This window comes from Balaenoptera musculus, chromosome 5 (assembly GCF_009873245.2).
Source record: "Balaenoptera musculus isolate JJ_BM4_2016_0621 chromosome 5, mBalMus1.pri.v3, whole genome shotgun sequence".
Classification (NCBI taxonomy): Eukaryota; Metazoa; Chordata; class Mammalia; order Artiodactyla; family Balaenopteridae; genus Balaenoptera; species Balaenoptera musculus.
The window spans coordinates 65,116,471-65,137,577 of record NC_045789.1 but is presented as its reverse complement, the minus strand read 5'-3'; the positions used below and the strand labels follow the sequence as shown (position 1 = coordinate 65,137,577).

General features: G+C 34.7%; 1 protein-coding gene across 12 annotated transcripts in view; it reads right to left on the bottom strand.

The window, feature by feature from the left end:
• The window catches only part of CLOCK (clock circadian regulator), a 128,627-nt gene that overhangs the window by 80,465 nt on the left and 27,055 nt on the right, over positions 1-21,107 (bottom strand). For 4 of the 12 annotated variants that reach the window (XM_036853595.1, XM_036853593.1, XM_036853603.1 and 1 more), the window contains 2 exons: positions 9,278-9,364; positions 2,878-3,019 (listed from right to left, as the gene is read on the bottom strand). The exons of 2 other annotated variants lie outside the window; for them this stretch is intronic. The gene's annotated coding sequence lies outside the window, so the exon portion shown is untranslated. The remainder of the gene's footprint in view (positions 1-2,877; positions 3,020-9,277; positions 9,365-21,107) is intronic. 6 more of the 12 variants (XM_036853605.1, XM_036853604.1, XM_036853594.1 and 3 more) reach the window with 3 other exon arrangements.

The following is a 21,107-nucleotide window of genomic DNA, read 5'->3' as shown; positions in this document are numbered from 1 at the left end:
TCAAGTAATTTTGGATTATATCCTAGGCATTCTGAATATTAGGTTATGAAACTAGATCCTATAAACATCTTCTGGAGAATCTGGTATTTTTTTTGCTTAAGTTTATACTACAAGTTATATATTGCCTTCTAGGCGTGGCAGTACCACTGTCAGCTCAGTTTTCAAAGTCTTTGCTATGTTTTTTGGGTTTATCCTCTGCATGCACTGCTCAGAGGCAAGTCTGGGATTTGAACAGTGGTTTATATTGTAGGTCAGTTCTCTGTCTTTGCTGTGTTCCTTGGGGTCTGTACATGCATGTGTAGCTCATAAGTAAGGTGGGACCTTTGTGGGTCTCCTCTCACATCAGCTCTCTTCTCTGAGATTTCCCCAGCATGCTCCAGTTTGCAGGGGCCTTTTTCCCAAATCCTCTGACCAGAAAAATCGTTTTCTCTCAGAGTTTAAAAGTGCTTGTGCTACCTGGCAATGTAACTTTATAGGTAGAGATGGTCTCAGGGCAGGCTTGGGAGGGAAAAAAGGGGAACTCCTTTTCCTTGTCTTCTGGCTAGAAATAGGGGTTTCTCTAAACTGCTGCATCCACTGTGCAGGTCCCTAATTCAGCCCACCATTTGGTCAAAGCTGGGTCATGAAAAGAAAGAAAAGGTATATTCACCATTATACAGGCTAGTCTTCAAGTTATGACTTCCCTTCTCGATTTGCCTATTATTAATTTTCAAAGTCTTTAGATAGTTGCTTTTAGTATTCTATTGAGAGTATTTAGTTCTATCAGTCAGAGAGAGGCTTACTCCATTTTGGCCTATGCATTGTATTATATCCATTTCTCAACAGACTTTCACCTAAAGGCTTTAGTAGTCATTGACTGATCATTATCTAGATCATAATTCTATTAGAAATTGCACTGTGGTGAGTTTCTAATCCTATCATTCTCCCAGCATTTGTTATTATCTGTGATTTTTCTATAACAGTAAACTTTCCCTCTTAACTATTTGGTTATCCTGGAATGAAATCTGTACAGAAAATGAAGAATAAATGGTTGATTCTTTCATTTAACCGTGATTTTCAGAGTAATGAAATGAGGTGTTTTTTTTAAGTATTATTATAAACTTCTGAATTCTTAAATATTTGTGTTTCAATCTTCAGTTGTTATACATATTTTTGAACCTATTTTTATGGAAAATTTCAAACATACACAAAAGTAAAAAAGAATAATTATTAACCCATATATTCATCACCCATTTTCAACAATTATCAAATAATGGTCAATCTTGTTTCATCTATTCTTCCCCTTCCCCATTCCTTCCCATCCTCCTTTGTATTATTTGAAGCGAATCCCCAAAACTATATCATGTCATCTGTAAATACTCTAGTACGAATGTATAAATTATAAGGACTTAAAAAAAAAATAACCACAATATCATTACCTTTAAAAGTTAATAAAAGATGTCTAAGACCTCTACACACAAAATATTTCTGAGAGAAATTTTAAAAGACCTAAATATATGGAGATATACTGTGGTTAACATATTGAAAGTCTCAATATGGAAAGATATTTAATATATTCAAATTGATCTACAGATTCAATATTAAACTAGACAATAATAATATGAAATAATAGATAATATTTAACTTGCTTAATGTTAAGCAGGGATTTTTTATTTATTTACTCATTTAGGAAACTGACAGGCTGAGTGTAAAATCTTTATTGAAATTCGTAAGGACCAAGAAGAACCAAGGCAATTTTGAAGGACAAAAGTTGGAGAACTTAAAGCTATAATAACTAAAAGAGTATGGGACTGGTACAACAACAGACCAATGGAACAGAAACAGAGTCCAAAAAGAGACCCACAAATAAAGTCACCTGAATTACAACAAAGGCACTACTACTGCATTACAGTAGGAAAGGACAGTCTTTTCAATAAATAATGCTGGACCAAATGGATTTCCAAATGGAAAATAAAATAAACCATGAATCCTACCACATATCATGCAGAAACCTAAATATGAAAGTTAAAACACTCAAGTTTACAGAGGAAAACATAGCACAGTATCTTCTTGGCTTTGAGATAGACAAAGAATCCTTAAAACACAAAAAACTAACCATAAAAGAACACTTTGATAAAATAGACTTTATTAAAATTAAGAAATTATCTTAAGACACACTACTAAGAGAGTGAAGAAGTAGAAGAGATATCTTCAATACTTAATCCAACAAAAAACTTATCCTAGAAATAAAGAACTTCTGCAAATCCATAAGACAGACAACACAATAGAAAAATGGGCAAAAAACATGAACAGGCATTTCTCAAAAGAGGATATCCAAAGGGTCAGTAAGCATATAAATATGTGCTAACCTTTTAAGTTATCAGGGAATAACAAATTAAAACTACAATAAAATTTCACTACATACACAGCAGAAGAGTTATTAATTTGAAACACTGATAATTTCAAGTGTTGAGGATGAAGAGCAACAAGAATTCATGTACACTGTTGGTGGAAGCGTAAACTGATTCAACCATTAGGAGCATCTACAAAAGCTAAACAGCCAAATACCCTGACCCAGCATTTTCATCACTGGATATTTATCCAACAGAAATGCATACACATGTGCCAAAAGACATGTTCAAGAATGGTCACAGCAGAATTGTTCATAACAGTCAAAAACTGATAGTAAACCAAATGCTTATCAACAGTACAATGGATGAATAAATTTTGGTATATACATATAATGAAGTATTACAAAGCAATGAAAAAGGATGAGCTACTGCTATATGAATCAATATGAATGACTCACACCAACAAGATGTTGATCATAAAAAGACAAAAGAAGTTCAAAAATAGACAATACTAATGAATAGTGAATCAAGCAAGAATAATAGTTACCTTTGGGAGTGCGTGATGACTGTCAGGGGGCATGAAGGAGGCTCCTGGATTGATGAAAATGTTCTATATCTTGATCTTGGTATTGGTTAAACGAGTGTTGACTTCATAAAATTTCATCAAAATGACACTCAGTATTTATGCACTGTATAATATGCATGTTTTAATTCAATATAAAACATTTTAAAAGTTAGCAATACTATATCAGCCTCTTGATATTTAATTTTTAATATTTTGTTTATTTTACTTCGTGAAATTGAAGTCTAGTAGAACTAGGTTTCTACATCAATCTGCCTCTTACTTGGGTACTAAAAGTCATTATTTACTTTTTCCTGGATAATTACTGATAGTTTTGATATGTGGATCCTTCCCACATTATGACGGCAAAAGTTTACCTTGAAGTTAGACCTATCTCATGTTCACAAACTAGATAATTCTAAGATGATATTTTTTTCTTAATGTAAATATAATCAATTTTCTATATTAAGTTCTAGGTCACCAGTTCCCACAGTTTGTGTTTGGAAAAAAAGAAGAAAATGCAAAGCTTCTGAGGCTTAGCATCTAAGCTCAGTTTTAGCTAAACTTGAAAAAAGCAAATCAAGGCAAGGTGTAAGCATAAGGTTGTTGTGAAATACAATGAATTATTAAATGTAAAGTGCTTAGAATATAATGTGTAACACAAAGTAAATGCTCAAAAAAGGTCTGCAATTCTTTATACCAGTTTGAAAAACCCTATAATAGATCCTTACTCTTGAATTTCCTTCAAAATATTTAAGACAATAAAAACAGATCTCTTTTAAAAACAAACAAAGCATATTTATGGAGCTAAGGGAAAACTTAATAGATTTTTAATGAAACAAGCCAAAGTGAACATTAAAGAAAAGTACAGGATACATGAAAATTTAATAAACTATACCTAAGGTTTTTTTTAAGTTCTAAGTTGTACTAATAGATATTTAACTATGACATTAGGATTAGAACTTCTACATATAATTTATCCAGTTTGCCAACTGTTAACACTTACATCATTTTCTTTATATACCAATAAACATATTTTCTGAACCATCTGAGAGTATGTTGCATATATCATGCCCTTTTACCCCCAATTACTTAAATGTGTACAGCCTGGGAACAAAGACATTCTCTTAAATAACCATAGTATAGTTACTAACTTCAGGAAATTTAACAATTATACAATATTAACGTCTATTTTTTTTAAGAGAGCAAATAAAGTCCTTTAAGGCTTTCTTCCCCTCTAGTACAGGATCCAGTTCTGAGTCATGTATTGCATTAGCTATTTTATCTCCCTAGAGTCCTTTAATCTGGAAGTTTTCCTTCAGCTAATACCTTTAAACTGTCTTATGTTTACAAGGTACTCTGCAAGATAAGATTTTAAAACTTGGGTTCTTAAGCAAACTATATAGGGAAGTTTCATTAAAAAAGAGATTCAGTGGAAGAGCTAGGAAAAGTTCAGAAGACTAAGATGAGAATACAAAATCTTCCTATCCAAGAGTGGCTTTAGTAGATATACATTTTAAAGCTTTATAATGAGGAGGTTTCTAGGTTTCTTTGATATTGGTAATTCATGGATTAGTGGTTTCGAAATCCTGTCCCTCAAGATATCAAAAAATTACAATATATAATCAACTTAGACAAATAAATCAATGATTTGATAGCTATCTGTAAGGAATGGATCCAGAAAAAATTACTGTTTTCATCAAAATTCTCTCCTACAGTTAACAAAAAGACATGCAATCCCAGTAAGCAAACCTTTAAATGAAATGGAATTATTGTGATCATGCATAGATACAATAGCTATTTGAGATACGAAAGATCTTGTTCTTTCACTCAACAAACATTGACTGTGTGCCAACTATGTGCCAGACCTATGATAGCTACAGAGGGATCCAACAGATAAAAAAAGTCATGGTACCTACCCTTAAGAAACTTATAATTTAGCAAACCTAAGATTCCTGCTTTCAGACAGGAAAAGTATTATGTTTTCCTATTTTGAAAAGGAAGCAACTACGATGCAGCGTGATAAATGTGTCCAAAGACAAAACTCTGAAATGTTCTAGAGGAACAAGAAAGGTAGATCCTGAAATCGTGATCTTTAATCTCCTAACAGAGGACTTAACTTGCCTCTGTCAGACTGCAGAAGAGCTCCTTAAGAGTATCCTCCAATCTATCCATTGACTCCAAAAGGGACATGTACCGTCATCCCCAATGTACGTATTAGCTTTGTTCCACTGAGTCAGTCGCCGACTAGTTTCCAAGTAATGTACTAGTACTTTCACTTAAAAAATAACAGGTAATCTCCATAGACAGAAAAAACCAGAAACTGTACAAAAGGTATATACTATTAGATACTTTCAGAATGCATGTGATAATAAATGTGGAAACAGATGATGTGGCTGGTTGCAGTGGTTCTTTAATAAATAATTTAACTTCGTCGGTGATAGGTTGTAATAGGCCATATGGTCCAATGAAGTTTGGTCCTTTTTGAAGTTGTATATAACCCAATACTTTTCATTCATTAGTGTGAGGAATGCTACAGCTAGAAGAATTGGGACAATAAGTGTTAGAATGTTAATTATAAACATTTTGTTAGGGAGAGGAGTTGAACAGCTGATAATAAATGTTTAAGTTTTACATAGTTACTGGGCTCTGCCACCCTAACAAACCCTGTTCTCAGGCAGGGTGTTTTAATGAATTAAGATTATATCATTAATTAGTTTTAAGGCGCTTTTGTAAAGTAGACCTTATTTCTCTTGTCTTTTCGTACTGGGAGAAATATTAATAGATAGAAACTGACCTGGGTTACTCTGGTGTGAACTCGTATCACATAGGACTTTAATTGTTGAACAAACTAAACTTTAATAGCAGTTACACCATTGGGATGTCCTGATCCAACATCAAGGTCCTAAACCCTACTGTCAACATGAACTCCAGAATAGGATTGCGCTATTATCCCTAGCATAACTTGCTCCGTTGATCAGTTTTTTGGATCAATAAGTGAAGATACTTTGACTAGTTGGTCTAAATTTTAATCATTCAGAAGCTTTTTTGTTCTCTGAGGTCACTCCAATCAAAACTGTTAACCCATATAAAAGTTTTGTTATCCCTTGATGGTTTAGTTCCTTCTTTGGGGGGGGCAGGCGGTTATTAAAGCTCCATAGGGTCTTCTTATCTTATTTTGTCAATTTCACTGATTAAAAGTAAAAGACAGTAAAACCCTCATGTGGCCATTCATACACATCCTTATTCAGAGAACAAATGATTATGCTACCTTTGCATGGTCAGGATACCGCGGCCATGTGACAGATGTCACTGGGCAAGCAATGCCTGTAATACTAGTTACACTAGCGGTGATGTTTTTCGTAAACAGGCAAGATTTGTATTTGCCGAGTTCCTTCTACTCTTTTTAATCTTTCCTTAGGTGCATACCTGTGTCGGGTTAACAGTAATTTTAATAAATAATCTAACATTGACTTAGGTTTATCTGTTGTTAACTACCAGTGATATATCTATTACTTATATAAGCTTATGCAAGGACAAATATTTCTTGTTACTCATATTAACATTATTGCTTCTATTAATTGATTAGTCCAGTATTAAACTAGGAGTTGATTTACTTATTGCTAGTATTAAGGTAAATGTGTTGTTGAACGTGAACGCTTCCTTAATTGATGGCTGCTTTTAAGCCAACTATGGTGTTATTTTTACTCTCTAGATAAGGTTGTACCCTGTTTCTAAAAAGCTGCAACTTCTTAGATTACTATTTAAAAATACATTAAAATTTATGATTTTTTAAATAGTTTTTAAAGTTGAACTAAGATCCTTTTCCTGGACAACCAGTTATCAACAGGCTCATTAGGCTTGTCACCTCTACTTATAAATCTTCTCACAAGTTTGCCACATAGATGAGTTTGTTCTAATAAGCTGTACATAAGTAGCTCGTCTGGTTTCGGCATATTTAACTTAACTTCTCTTTGTTAAAAATTTCAGTTAAATCATTATACGAAAGGTAAAAGGGGAAAGCTTTACTTTTTATTACTTTTAATGCTTCTTTCATCATGCCCTTACGATACTTTCTCTATAGTGCCAAAAAATTTTTAATTTCTATCTCCTCTACTTTAAATATTGGGTGAATGATTTATTTAATCTGCTTATAATAGTTGAATTTGTGGGCGGTTTGGGCTAGATTTAGTTCAAAGTGTCCATACACTATGAAATCTCCTGAGTGTAAACTAGGTGCTTTTGTTTAAGCGATACTTTGATTTATCCAAGCACACTTTCCAGTATGCTTCCCTTGTTACGACTTTATCTCCTCTCATATGTGTGGTACTTGCTAAGAAGTTATAAGAGTTATTAATACTTGAGAAGGGTGATGGGCGGAGTGTGCATGCTTCATGGCCTGACTCAACTAAGCACTCTATTCTTAATTTACTACTAAATTCTCCTTTGGCTTTTAGTTTCATCAAAACTTTTGTATAATAAGAAATATGTTCTTGAAATAGAAAATGTAGCCCATTTTTTCCCATCCTGTAAGTTACACCTTGACCTAATGTTTTCATGTATAATAATTATGCTTACTGTTACTCCTTTTTAGGGTTTGCTGAAGATGGCGGTATACACACTGAATTAGCAAATGCTGGTGAGGTTTATCAGGGTTTATTGATTACAGAGAGAACACCCTCCTCTAGAGGGGAATGAAGCACCATCAGGTCCCTTGAGTTTTAAGCTATTGCTAGTAGTACTCCGGCGAATACTTTTGTTACGATAATTATTTGTGTGTAGGGCTAAGCATAGTGGGGTATCTAGTCCTATTTGGGGTCTTAGCTGTCATGTGATCAGTAACTGTTAAAGTCACTTTTGTAGTTCATTTTTAAATAGCTATAGCTTTTTAAGGCTTAGCTAGAACTTTATTTTTTATTATTCTTTAACACATTTTACACCAATTTTCTATTAATTTGGGTTAATCGTATGACCACGGTGGCTGGCACGAAATTTACCAACCCTAAATAACATAACTTAGTTGAACTTTCATTTATGGCTTAATTTTTATCACTGCTGTTTCCTGTGAGGGCATCGCTAAGCAAAGCATTATGAGCTACTATTTTAGTGTGCTTGATGTTTAAGTTATTATGGTAACACTAAAACCTGGTAAAAAACTGAGAGTACTATACTAATTTTCTTTCTACAAACGTCCATTCATTTTAGAAGAAAAGTAATAGGAGAATCAACTTCTCTTATTTTCTATTTTAAAACAGCAACACAGGTCAGTCTAATGAGAATATGGATTATGCTTTCCAGGACACGAAAAAAGTGTAAGTCAGTCACTGAGAGCTGGTATCAACTCTTACCTCCCTCTAATTTTCCCCCACTCATCTCTTACTTTGCACTCAATCTATAGATACTTCTCTACCCAGGTAGAGCAGGGGTCAGCTAACTTATTCTGTAAAGGGTCACAAAGTAAATATTTTTGGCTTTCTGGGCCCTAACATCTCTGATGCAACTACCTAACTCTGCCACTATAGCTTGAAAACAGCCATACACAATACGTAAAAATTAAGAGTGGCTGTGTTCCAATAAAGCTTTATTCACAGACACTAAAATCTGAATTTCATATAATTTTCAAATATCATAAAATAGTATTCTTCTTCCAGGATTTATTTCCCCCCAACCATTTAAAAATGTAAACACTATTCTTAGTTCATGGGTCATACAAAAACAGGCAGCAAGCTGGATTTGGTGGTGTGCAGACCCCTGATGGAGAGACTTGCTTGTAAGGCAGAGATGCAGTAGGTGACTGGCCCTTCTGTACCTCAGTCAACTGCTTCTTTATCTCTAAACGTAAAACCTGACAGGAAATAATTCTTATTCTACTTTTCAGTCATTTGCAAATCACCTTTCTCTCAAAAAAAGGCGAGTTATAATTCTTACTTTCAGGTAGTAACTTTGAAAAATTTCAAGAATTGCTGAAAGAAAATACATCTGGATATCAATTACCTTACCAATAAATAATGTTTCATTCCGCTGAAGAATAAAAAATCTAAAGATAAATAAAAACTATCAAAGAAGGTAGCAGATCATGTCCTAAATATTTTTATAATACTCTGTCCTATGTGCCTTGCCAGGAGATTGCAAACCTCACTGTACCCAATAATTATGACAGAAAAGGAAGGAAGGAAGGAAGGGAGGGAGGGAGGGAGGGAAGAAGGAGAGGGAAGAAGGGAAGGGAAGGGGAAGGGAGGGGAGGGGAGGAAAAGGAAAAGGAAAAGGAAAGAGAAAGGGAAAGGGAAAGGGAAAAGAGAAAAGAGAAAAAAGAAAAAAGAAAAGAAAAAGAGAAGGCATACTGCTGAGCTCAAAATGAAGATTGAATATATCTAGTGAAACTCACCAAGTTGTAAAGATTCATCTAAGAGGAATGCAGAATTTTCCAAAGGCATCTTACACTGTGACAAAATCAGCTTCTAAGTTTCAGCAGCTTTACAGGAAAAACAAAAAACAAAAAACAAAATCTGTAAAACAAGGGCAGCTGTGGAAATAATGTTAACCAAATTCTAAGTAACAATACCGCCAGTATTTTTTCCCATCCACATATACAGCATTAATTGGGGCTTCCTATGTGCCAGGAATAGGGGATGCAGCAATGAACATGTCAGATTCCATCAATTCCTCTGGGAGCTCAGTCTGTAGGCCAACTCCAAATGGGATGAAAGGCTTTAAGAATCATGATGGTGTGAAGGGAAAGCATGGCAGAGATACAAACCAGGCTGGTGGGAACTGGTTAGGAAAGGTTTCCTAAAAAAGAGGCAATTAATGCAAGCATGAGTAGGGTCTGACCAAATAAAGCAAGAGGGGAGGGGAGAGAAAGAACATGTTTCATTAGAAGGGAATGGCATGTTCAAAGGGCCAGATGTAGGAGAGGATATGGCATTTGTGTGCAAGTAAAAGAAATCTAGTATGGCTGCTCAGAGTAAGAAAAGGGATGAGAAGGTCATTCTCTGAGATGAGATGGGCAAGGGAGGAAAGTAAGAAGTGAAGCAATTTGCCCTGCGTCACTCAGTCACACAGGGCTAACAGGCAGAGACCATTTTAAACTCTCACCACTTGACTGCAATATATTAGCCATTCTGAAGCTCTTCCCAGTCCCCTAGCCTCAAGGGTCTTAGAGGTTGACCCCTGGGAAGGAAGGTGAGTCAAAGTCCTGTGGAGGATGATCCTTTCAGGGGGCTTTTGCAAAGGCCTGAGGGAAAACTGCCAGCCTCCCTATGAATGGATGAATTGATCAACTGACCATCAGGGGCCCTCCTGCAAAACGATGGGGAAGAAGTCAGTTTCAGCACCATTCTCAGTTACAAATTAATAGTTGCCAAGCATTTTACTATGTGTGAAGTCCAGTTCTAAGTGCTTTACGCGTATTAACTAATTCAATCCTCACAACATCCCTATGAGGTAGGTGCTTTTATAACCCTATATTTCCAGTATGGTTTTATGAAATAGCCCAATCATGGTCATTAATTTTTATTAACAATTAAAATTAAAATTATCAGAAATGTTAATGATACTTCTTACCACAATATTAAAAGCATTTTAATTACCGTTAAATCAGAAAAGTACTATTTTAAAGATTAATTGACAAAAACAAAGACTTTACAACATTAATTTGGTTATTTCTCTGTTAGGGAAAGAGTTGGAAATTTTGTTTCGTGCTCATTCATTCACTTACTATGATAGGTTCTACATATCCAATGATTAGGGGAAAAACACACCAAATTCCTGCCCTCATGGAGTTTTAGTCATTGAAATACAATTGGCAATTATGTTTTTGTAACATATCCTAAGTTTTTTGAATGAATGAAGAATCAACAACCATACAAAATCTGATGCATAGAGGAAAATTAAAACCTGAGGGGAGTGGATTGTGAATAAAATATATATATACATGTTAAAGAAGGAGGAAGAGGAAGAATAAAAAACTGCTCCACTAAAAAAGGGAACCCTCATGTACTGTTGGTGGGAATGTAAATTGGTGCAGCCATTATGGAAAACAGTATAGAGGTTCCTCCAAAAACTGAAAATAGAACTACAATATGATCCAGCAATTCCACTTCTGGCTATTTATCCAAAGAAAACAAAAACACTAATTTGAAAAGATATATGTATCCCTATGTTCACTGCAGCATTATTTACAATAGCCAAGATACAGAAGCAACCTAAGTGTCCTTCAATAGATAAACAGATAACAAAGATGTGGTGTACACACACACACACACACACACACAGGAATAGTACTCTACCATAAAAAAGAATCAAATCCTGCCATTTACAACAACGTGGATGGACCTCGAGGATATCATGCTAAGTGAAATAAGTCAGACAAAAAGAAAAAAGAAAATGGTTATGAAGAACCTAGGGGCAGGACAAGAATAAAGACGCAGATGTAGAGAATGGACTTGAGGACACGGGGAGTGGGAAGGGTAAGCTGGGACGAAGTGAGAGAGTAGCATGGACATATATACACCACCAAATGTAAAACAGATAGCTAGTGGGAAGCAGCCGCATAGCACAGGGAGATCAGCTCCGTGCTTTGTGACCACCTAGAGGGGTGGGATGGGGAGGGTGGGAGGGAGACGCAGGAGGGAGGAGATATGGGGATATATGTATATGTATAGCTGATTCACTTTGTTATAAAGCTGAAACTAACACACCATTGTAAAGCAATTATACTCCAATAAAGATGTTAAAAAAAAAATAATGCCAAGACTGAATTATTTCACTCATATGTAGAATCCAAAAAACAAGAAAAATAAACAAATGAAACAAAACAGAAACAGACTCAGAGAGCACAAACTGCTGGGAGAAGAGGATGATGGATGAAACAGGTGAAGGGGATTAAGTGGTATAAAACTTCCAGCTATAAACTAAGTCAAGGGGATGTAATGGGAATACAGTCAGTAATACAGTAACAACTTTGTATAGTGACAGAAGGTAAGTGGGCTTATTCTGATTATTTCATAACGTATAAAAATACCTTATCACCACATTGTATACCTGAAACTAATGTTGTATGTCAAGTATAACTTAATTAAAAAAAAAAAAATCTGTTCCACTGAGGAACACACTCATGAAGAATGAAAAAGAGAAAAGAGAGCACAGCAAAGTACCGGTAATCAGCCCACAATGATGAAGGTCCTTAAGGGACTCAAAACAGTTATGAAGATAAAAAGCAGATGAATATTACACAGTAGATGATTCAAGACTATAATCTAGTGAAGAAAGATTATACCTTAATCCAGCAGTCTTCACACTAGGGACCAGATGGTTTTAGGGAATCAATTTCCAAATCCTTCATGTCTATAATTACCAACCAGCTACTAGAACTAATATCAAGGTCAGAGCATCATACTGCTTTCTCCTTTCCTACAGTGTATTTTATATCTTCCTTCTTCCAGCTCACAAGAGAAAGATGTATCTCTTACACATCTAAAATTCACTACAATGCATTTCCCTGTAGAAATATCCAGAATACCAAAGGAATAATTTTAAATGTTGATATCAAGGGAGTAGCCTCTAATGGAAGTACCATATATCCAAGGTGGTCTTGTTTTTCCCTGTCCCACACACATCTGTTGAGAACAATACATGACATTAAAAAGCAGATATTCTGGCCTGGCCCCAATGCACTGTTAAAACTTCAGGATGTGAGAATAAAAAAAACCTTCTGATTAAGAAGCTCATCTAAGAGAGAATCCAATGAAAACAGTGATGATAAATATTGAAGACAGCTAGAACTTAGTTCATCCAGGTTAGAAGCTTGTGGCCAGACTCCTTACATAATTTATATAGAATTATTTAGAACTCAAGATCTGGGAAGCATCTTAAATTAGAATTCAAGATCTGTACTTTCACCATTCTCAGAGAAATGAGAAAGAAATTAGTACATTCTATCAATCACCTGTGTCTTGTGTCTGTGACGTGAAGATATTTTACATGATTTCAAAGAGTTGAAAAGACCCCTTACTTCAGTTAACGTCATATCTTCAAGTAAACGTAACACATACCAAAGTTAAGTTAGTGTTTTATATTTTCTTGAACATTTATGGAGAAACATTTTTATTAACTTTTATGAAAAGAATAATTAATGCACACAGTAAATCCATATTTTTTTAAAAACTGGGACAAGTCTTTACACTGTCACATTCCAACCATTTCTCTGCTTGTTTTTCATTCCTATATGGACATATTACATATAGATTAGTTTAGCAGGAATATACTGTAAAGCCTACTATAAATGATATACTTAACAAAAGCATAAGTGTTTTGTAAACTTCACACTTATTAGTGACCCAACATCTTTTCTTTTTACTATTAATTTCCACTGAAACCAGTCTCATTCTAACATATACATAATATTCATCTATGGATACATAAATTCCATGAAAAGAAAAGTCCCCTCTGAAGAGATACATTTACATTTAGTAATTGTTTAATAATAAAATCAATAATACATTTATGTTATACTCATAGTAATTATAATTCGGAAAAAAGTTTTTCTGTTAACACTTAGACCATTATGGTCATAGTTAATAAACATTCTGAATTTCAATTTCTATTCATATTTTTGATGCCCAGAAGCATTCTTCAAGTATTGAAAGAAAGGAACTGCCAACCCAGAATTCTATATCCAGACAAAATATCCTTCGGGAAAGAGAGGGAAATTAAAATATCCACAAATGACAGAAAACTAAGAGAATTTGTCATCAGTAGACCTGCCCTAAAAAAAGAAATGACTATAGGAAGTTCTTCTAACAGAAAGGAAATGATAAAAGAAGGAATACTGGAAAATCAGGAGGGAAAAACTGCAAAGAGGAAGAATATGGGTAAATAGCCTTTTTCTTCTCCTAAGTCTTCTATATTACTTTTGATGATTTAAGCAAAAATTATTAACACTGTGTGATACAGTTCTCAATATATAGAGAGAAAATATAAAAGGCAATCACATTAGAAATGGAGGGGGTAGGTAAAGGGAGTTAACCAGTAGACTGTAATAAGTTACCTATACATAAAGTACCTAGAGCAACCACAAAAAAGCTATCCCAAGAGATACAATCAAAACATTATAAATAAATCAGGATGGAATCCTAAAGTGTTCAACTAACCCACAGGCTTCTCTTTCGCTCTCCCACTACTACTTAAAAAGGAGCTGAGTTAATGCACAAGATACTCTATCCCCAGGCAAGACAGGAGTGTAACAAGTTTGAGGACATTGATGAGTCACATACTCTAAAGGCAGAATTTTCAAAGCATTTATAATATCAGTTTTGGCATTACTCTCATGCACTGCTGGTGGGGGTAGAAATAGATGCTGACTTATGGAGGACAATATATCAATATATTAACAAAATTATAAACGTTCCTACACTTTGGTCCAGCAATACAGGGGTTATAACAAGCATTTTTTAAATGAAACGAAATAGAAAAAAAAGTCAAAGTACAGGACACCTAGTAATAGTTAGGACATTTCCTGTAACTGTTGTTTCAGGTATGTGTTTATTGAGTGTGTGGGTACTGGGTCACAACATAAAACATATTTCTTACTATAGGCTGTGGTCAAAGAAGTTTGGAAGCCACTGTTTCACCTCAAAAAGATAGCCTGAGGCATAGGGACAAGCTGACACTTTGGAAAGGGAGGGTTCAATGCCTGGATGTGAATAAGTGAAAGGGAAGAAAGGCATATAAGGAGACAAAGCAAATCCAAGGTAGTACGTTACCGAGCTACGCAGAGCCATGAGAAACATGGCCTCTTTGGGGTGAATGCAGAGGAGATGAGGAATGGAGAGAATTTATCTGACTGGGGCCAAAGAAGAGACAGAAGCAATCCATCAAAGTTTGTCCCTCAGAGTGTGAATTCCTAAAAGGAATTTCTTGCTTTCCTCAATGACACCGTTTTCTTTTTTTTTTTAACTTTTTATTTTATATTGGAGTATAGTTGATTAACAATGTTGTGTTAGTTTCAGATGTACAACAAAGTGATTCAGTTATACATATATATGTATCTATTCTTTTTCAAATTCTTTTCCCAATTAGGTTGTTACAGAATATTTAGCAGAGCTCCCTGTGCTACACAGTAGGTCCTTGTTGGTTATCCATTTTAAATATAGCAGTGTGTACATGTCAATTCCAAATTCCCCAACTATCCCTCCCTACCACTTCCCCCCGGTAACCATAAGTTCATTCTCTAAGTCTGTGAGTCTGTTCCTATTTTGTAAATAAGTTCATTTGTATAATTTTTTTTTAGATACCACATATAAACAACATCACACGATATTTCTCTTTCTCTGTCTGACTTACTTCACTCAGTATGACAATCTCTAGGTCCATCCATGTTGCTGCAAATGTCATTATTTCATTCTTTTTAATGGCTGAGTAATATTCCATTATATATATATATGTACCACTTCTTCTTTATCCATTCGTCTGTTGATGGACACTTAGGTTGCTTCCATGTCTTGGCTATTGTAAACAGCGTTGCAATGAACATTGGGGTACATGTATCCTTTCAGACCATGTTTTCCTCCAGGTATTATGCCCAGGAGTGGGACTGCATAATCATATGGTAGCTCTATTTTTAGTTTCTTAAGGAACCACCATACTGTCCTCCATAGTGGCTGCACCAATTTACATTCCCACCAACAGTGTAGGAGGGTTCCCTTCTCTCCACACACTCTCCAGCATTTTCTGTTTGTGAATTTTTTGATGATAGCCATTTTGACTAGTGTGAGGTGATATCTCATTGTAGTTTGGATGTGCATTTCTCTAATAATTAACAATGTTGAACATCTTTTCATGTGCCTCCTGGCCATCTGTATGTCTTCTATGGAGCAATGTCTATTTAGGTCTTCTGCCCATTTTTTGATTGTGTTGTTTTTTTGATACTGAGCTGCAAAACCTGTTTGTAAACTTTGGAAACTAATCTCTTGTCAGTCACACCATTTGCAAATATTTTCTCCCATTCTGTGGGTTATCTTTTCGTTTTGTTTATGGTTTTCTTTGTGGTGTAAAAGCTTTTGAGTTTAATTAGGTCCCATTTGTTTGTTTTTATTTCCATTACTCTGGGAGATGGACTGAAAAAGATATTGCTATGATTTATGTCAGAGAGTGTTCTGCCCTTGTTTCCTCTAAGAGTTTTATAGTGTCCAGTCTCACATTTATGTCTTTAATCCATTTTGAGTTATTTTTGTGTATGGTGTTAGAGAATGTTCTAATTTCATTTTTTTTACATGTAGCTGTCCAGTTTCCCAGCACCATTTATTGAAGAGACTGTCTTTCCTCCATTGTATAGTCTGCCTTCTCTGTCAGAGATTAATTGACCAGAGGTGCATGGGTTTTATTTCTGGGCTTTCTATCTGTTCATTGATCTATAGTTCTATTTTTGTGCCAGTACCATACTGTTTTGATGACTATGGCTTTGTAGTATAAACTGTAAAAAAACACAAACACGTGGAGGCTAAACAGTATGCTACTAAACAACCAACGGATTACTGAAGAAATCAAAAAGGAAATCAAAAAATAGCTAGAGACAAATGAAAATGAAAGCACAATGATCCAAAACCTATGCGATGCAGCAAAAGCAGTTCTAAGAGGGAAGTTTATAGCAATACAATCTTACCCCAGGAAACAAGAAAAATGTCAAATAAACAACCTAACTTTACATCTAAAGCAAATAGACAAAGAAGAACAAGCAAAACCTAAAGTTAGTAGAAGGAAAGAAATCATACAGACCAGAGCAGAAATAAATGAAACAGAGACAAAGAAAACAACAGCAAAGATCAATGAAACTAAAAGCTGATTCTTTGAAAAGATAAACAAAATTGATAAACCTTTGGCTAGACTCATTAAGAAAAAAAAGGGAGAGGACTGAAATCAATAAAATTAGAAATGAAAAAGAAGTTACACCTGACACCACAGAAATAAGAAGAATCATAAAAGACTACTACAAGCAACTGTATGCCAATAAAACAAACAACCTGGAAGAAATGACAAATTCTTAGAAGGTACAATCTCCCAAGACTGAACCAGGAAGAAATAGAAAAAATGGACACACCAATCACAAGTACTGAAATTGAAACTGTGATTAAAAACTCCCAACAAACAAAAGTCCAGGACCAGGTGGCTTCACAGGTGAATTCTATCAAACATTTACAGAAGAGCTAACACCTATCCTTCTGAAACTGTTCCAAAAAAATTGCAGAGGAAGGAAAACTCTCAAACTTACTCTATGAGGTCACCATCACCCTGATACCAAAACCAGACAAAGACATCACAAACAAAGGAAATTACAGGCCAATATCACTGATGAACATAGACGCAAGAATCCTCAACAAAATACTAGCAATCTGAATCCAGCAATACATTAAAAGGATCATACACCATGATCAAGTGGGATTTATCCCAGGGAAGCAAGGATTTTTCAATATCCACAAATCAATCAATGTGATACACCACATCAACAAACTGAAGAATAAAAACCATATGATCTCACTAGATGCAGGAAAAGCTTTTGACAAAATTCAACACCCATTTATGACAAAAACTCTCCAGAAAGTGGGCATAGGGGGAACATACCTCAACATAATAAAGGCCATATATGACAAACCTACAGCTAACATCATACTCAATGGTGAAAAGTTAAAAGCATTCCCTCTAAGATCAGAAACAAGACAAGGATGTCCACTCTTGCCACTTTTATTCAACATAGTTTTGGAAGTCCTAGCTATGGCAATCAGAGAAGAAGAAACAGAAGGAATCCAAACTGGAAAAGAAGACGTTAAACTGTCACTGTTTGCAGATGACATGATACTGTACATAGAAAATCCTGAAGATGCTACAAAAAAGACTACTAGAGCTCATCAATGAATTTGGTAAAGCTGCAGGTTACAAAATTAATACATAGAAATCTGTTGTATTTCTATACACTAACAACGAAAGATCAGAAAGAGAAATTCAAGAAACAATCCCATTTACCATCACACCAAAAAGAATAAAATACCTACAAATAAACCTACCTAAGGAAACAAAAGACCTGTACTCTGAAAAGTATAAGACACTGATGAAAGAAATCAAAGACAACTTAAACAGATGGAGAGATATACCATGTTTTTGGATTGGAAGAATCAACATTGTCAAAATGACTCTACTACTCTACTATCAAATCAGCAATTTTTCACAGAACTAGAACAAAAAAAATCTTTAAATTTTTATGGGGACACAAAAGACCTCAAATAGCCAAAGCAATCTTGAGAAAGAAAAACGAAGCTGGAGGAATCCGGCTCCCTGACTTCAGACTCAGTGACACCATTTTCTTTGCTTACTTTTTTAAGGTAAATTTTAAATAATGCATGTGGCTTCATTTGTGGTTCACATTATATTTCTATTGGATAATGCAAGTATAGAGCCTGGAGTGCTGCAATTTCTCTTTGCACTCAGCAGCTGATTTGTCGAAGAGATGTGAAACATTTTCTGCTGTGATTTTTCTTTTCTTTGCCATTATGGGCAGAAATGAAAGTTTCTGAATTCTCAACTGTGTTCAATGAAAACTAAAAGTAGCCTACAAAAATAGTGTCTCTAGGCTTCTTTAATAACTTCTTGAAAGATGATGCAATAACTTGGGCAATACAAAAATTAGACTGAAAAAAATGATGCAATAGCAACAAACTTTTCCATATTCTATCACCCTTCTACACGATTCCATTATTCTTCTATTTTCATGTTATCTTTTAATGAAAGATAGCAATAACTGGTGAGTCATGATAAAAGAAATCTTAAAATGTTGAAACACACAATGCTTAAAGGTAAGAAAATATAATTAATGAAAAAATTGAGATTTCTTCAATTTTTTAAAAGTACATTTTGCTTTGTTCTTTAGGAGACCTCAACGAATAATAATCATGAAATACTAGTCCTTATAAGTAGTTGGAATGCTTAAAAAATCAAAAAGTCTAAAATTAAATCCAATGGATACTGATGGTATACTAAGGGTTAATCAAAAATTGGTAAGTAAAAGGTAACTGATAAAGCATTTTTCTTGTCTGTCCTATCAAACTATATTTCAAGGTAACCAAAGAGACCTAATTGGTGAGGGGCAGTCCTTCAAAGAATTTTAGCTAATAAGAACAAAAAGAAATTATATAAATAGATGGGCAACAATCATCAATGGATTTTAAAGCCATGAGGAGAAAAAGTGATAGTGAATTGCACAACAAATCATGCTGTCACCAAATGAGTGCAACTGATCAATCTTACCATCTCCAAAAGTGAGACAGACATTATGCACCTCCCAATGTAATATGTAGTACATAGTACTACTTATAAAATGTTCTTGTGTAAAAGAGTCACGCTGGAATCTATCAGACCTTTATATCGTATATTCTTAACAGTAGCAATGTCACACCCAGGGGTGAAAAATATCTTCAATAGTAGTATATTAAAATGGTTTCTTGCCCTCCAAAGCACAGTGCTATATCTATTCTTGGGTTTCAGAGAGAAGACAATAAAGGAAAAAAATGTCTAAAAAGGGCCTTTAAAGGAGTAAAAAAAAAAGAAGAAAAAGGTTGAGAAACACTGCTTTAGATCAAACTTTCAGTTTAAATTAATATAGAAAAGGAATAAGTAAAATGGCATCAGGAAGAAGCAATCAGATAAATCTAGAATGTGAAATATTATACAGAACTGATCTAGTTTCTTCAACATGGAGGGAAAAAAGGGAAAAGGGGGTGGGGGTTGTCAACTGTCCTAAATTTTAAAAAGCCTCAGAGCCTTTAGTTTCAGAAATATTTACATTTACATTTAGAAATATTTACAATGAGTTAAATGTGGAATATTCTTCAAATAGCTTTAGGAGAGGGTACATGGGTGAAGGTATGGACGAAACAAGACAGGTTCTGAGTTGATAGTTATTAAAGCTGGGTGATCGGTAGATGGGAGTTCATTATTCTATTCTGTATACTGCTGTATATGTTTTCCATTACAACAAAGTATGTGTTATTTGAGGAAGATTTTTCATTGTTAAGAAATTGGAGCATTACTGTGTAATACATACCTGTGGCAAACATTTTCTATCAAAGGTGATCTACAAACTGATATCACTCTTCTTCCAAATAAATTGTACTCATAAAAAAAAAGGACTCAAGAAACATTACAACCAATTGTTAATACCTCATTTGAATCCTGATTCAGACAATATCAAAAAGTACTTTTGAAACAACTGAAAAAAATCTGAATAAGGACTAGGCATTATATGATATTAAGAAGTTATGGTTAATTTGGTTAGATGTAGTAATGATATTGAGTTTATGTAAGAAAATATCTTTATTTTTTAAAGAAACATAGAATTAGGGGTGAAGTGACAATTTCTTTCATTCTTTTCTTTCTTTCTTTCTTTCTTTCTTTCTTTCTTTCTTTCTTTCTTTCTTTCTTTCTTTCTTTCTTTCTTTCAAGAAAATCTGGAGAATGAAAAGAGATAATGATGACAAACACTCAGTTTTGCCTCTCTTCCCTTTGGAAAGCCTACTGGTAAGACAGCACAGAAGAACAAAAAGTAAGATCTATAAAACAATGAAAAGAATGGAGAAGGAAGTTATGAAGAGATGAAATGATACAGTAGATTTCTGGAGAGCAGAAAGCAGATCCAAGTGTATTAACAGGTTAAGCACACGCAAAATTCACACATAAAGGGACTACAGTGGAGTTCTGAGTCAATCATCCTGAGACTCTAGGCTCTAGAGTTTGCAGGTACAGAGGCTGAATACAGGTGACCTAGGAAAAAGCTCTACCTGTCTCCTTTCTCTGCACCCCTTCCCTGGCTAAGCAAGGTCCAGCATCACCCCTAGGCCCAAAACTGCACCACTCTTTTCTAAAGAAATCTAGCAGAAATTTAGCAAACTGCTCAGAAAGAAACTAGATGGATGTTAGTGTCCACAGAGCTCATGTCAATATGACAACCGGAAAGCTCCTGAAAATAGCAATAGGTTCCCTGCTCTTAGGCTCTAAACCTAAACTTGCCAGCAGACAAGACACTCCATCTATGTACAAAGAATTACCAACCAGTCTTTTCAAACAGAGATGGCAATTGGAAAAAATATCCACCTATACAACAAGAAAAAAACCCCACCATAGCTACCTAAAATAATCAAGATAATCCTGTAGCAATATACATGAACCAACAA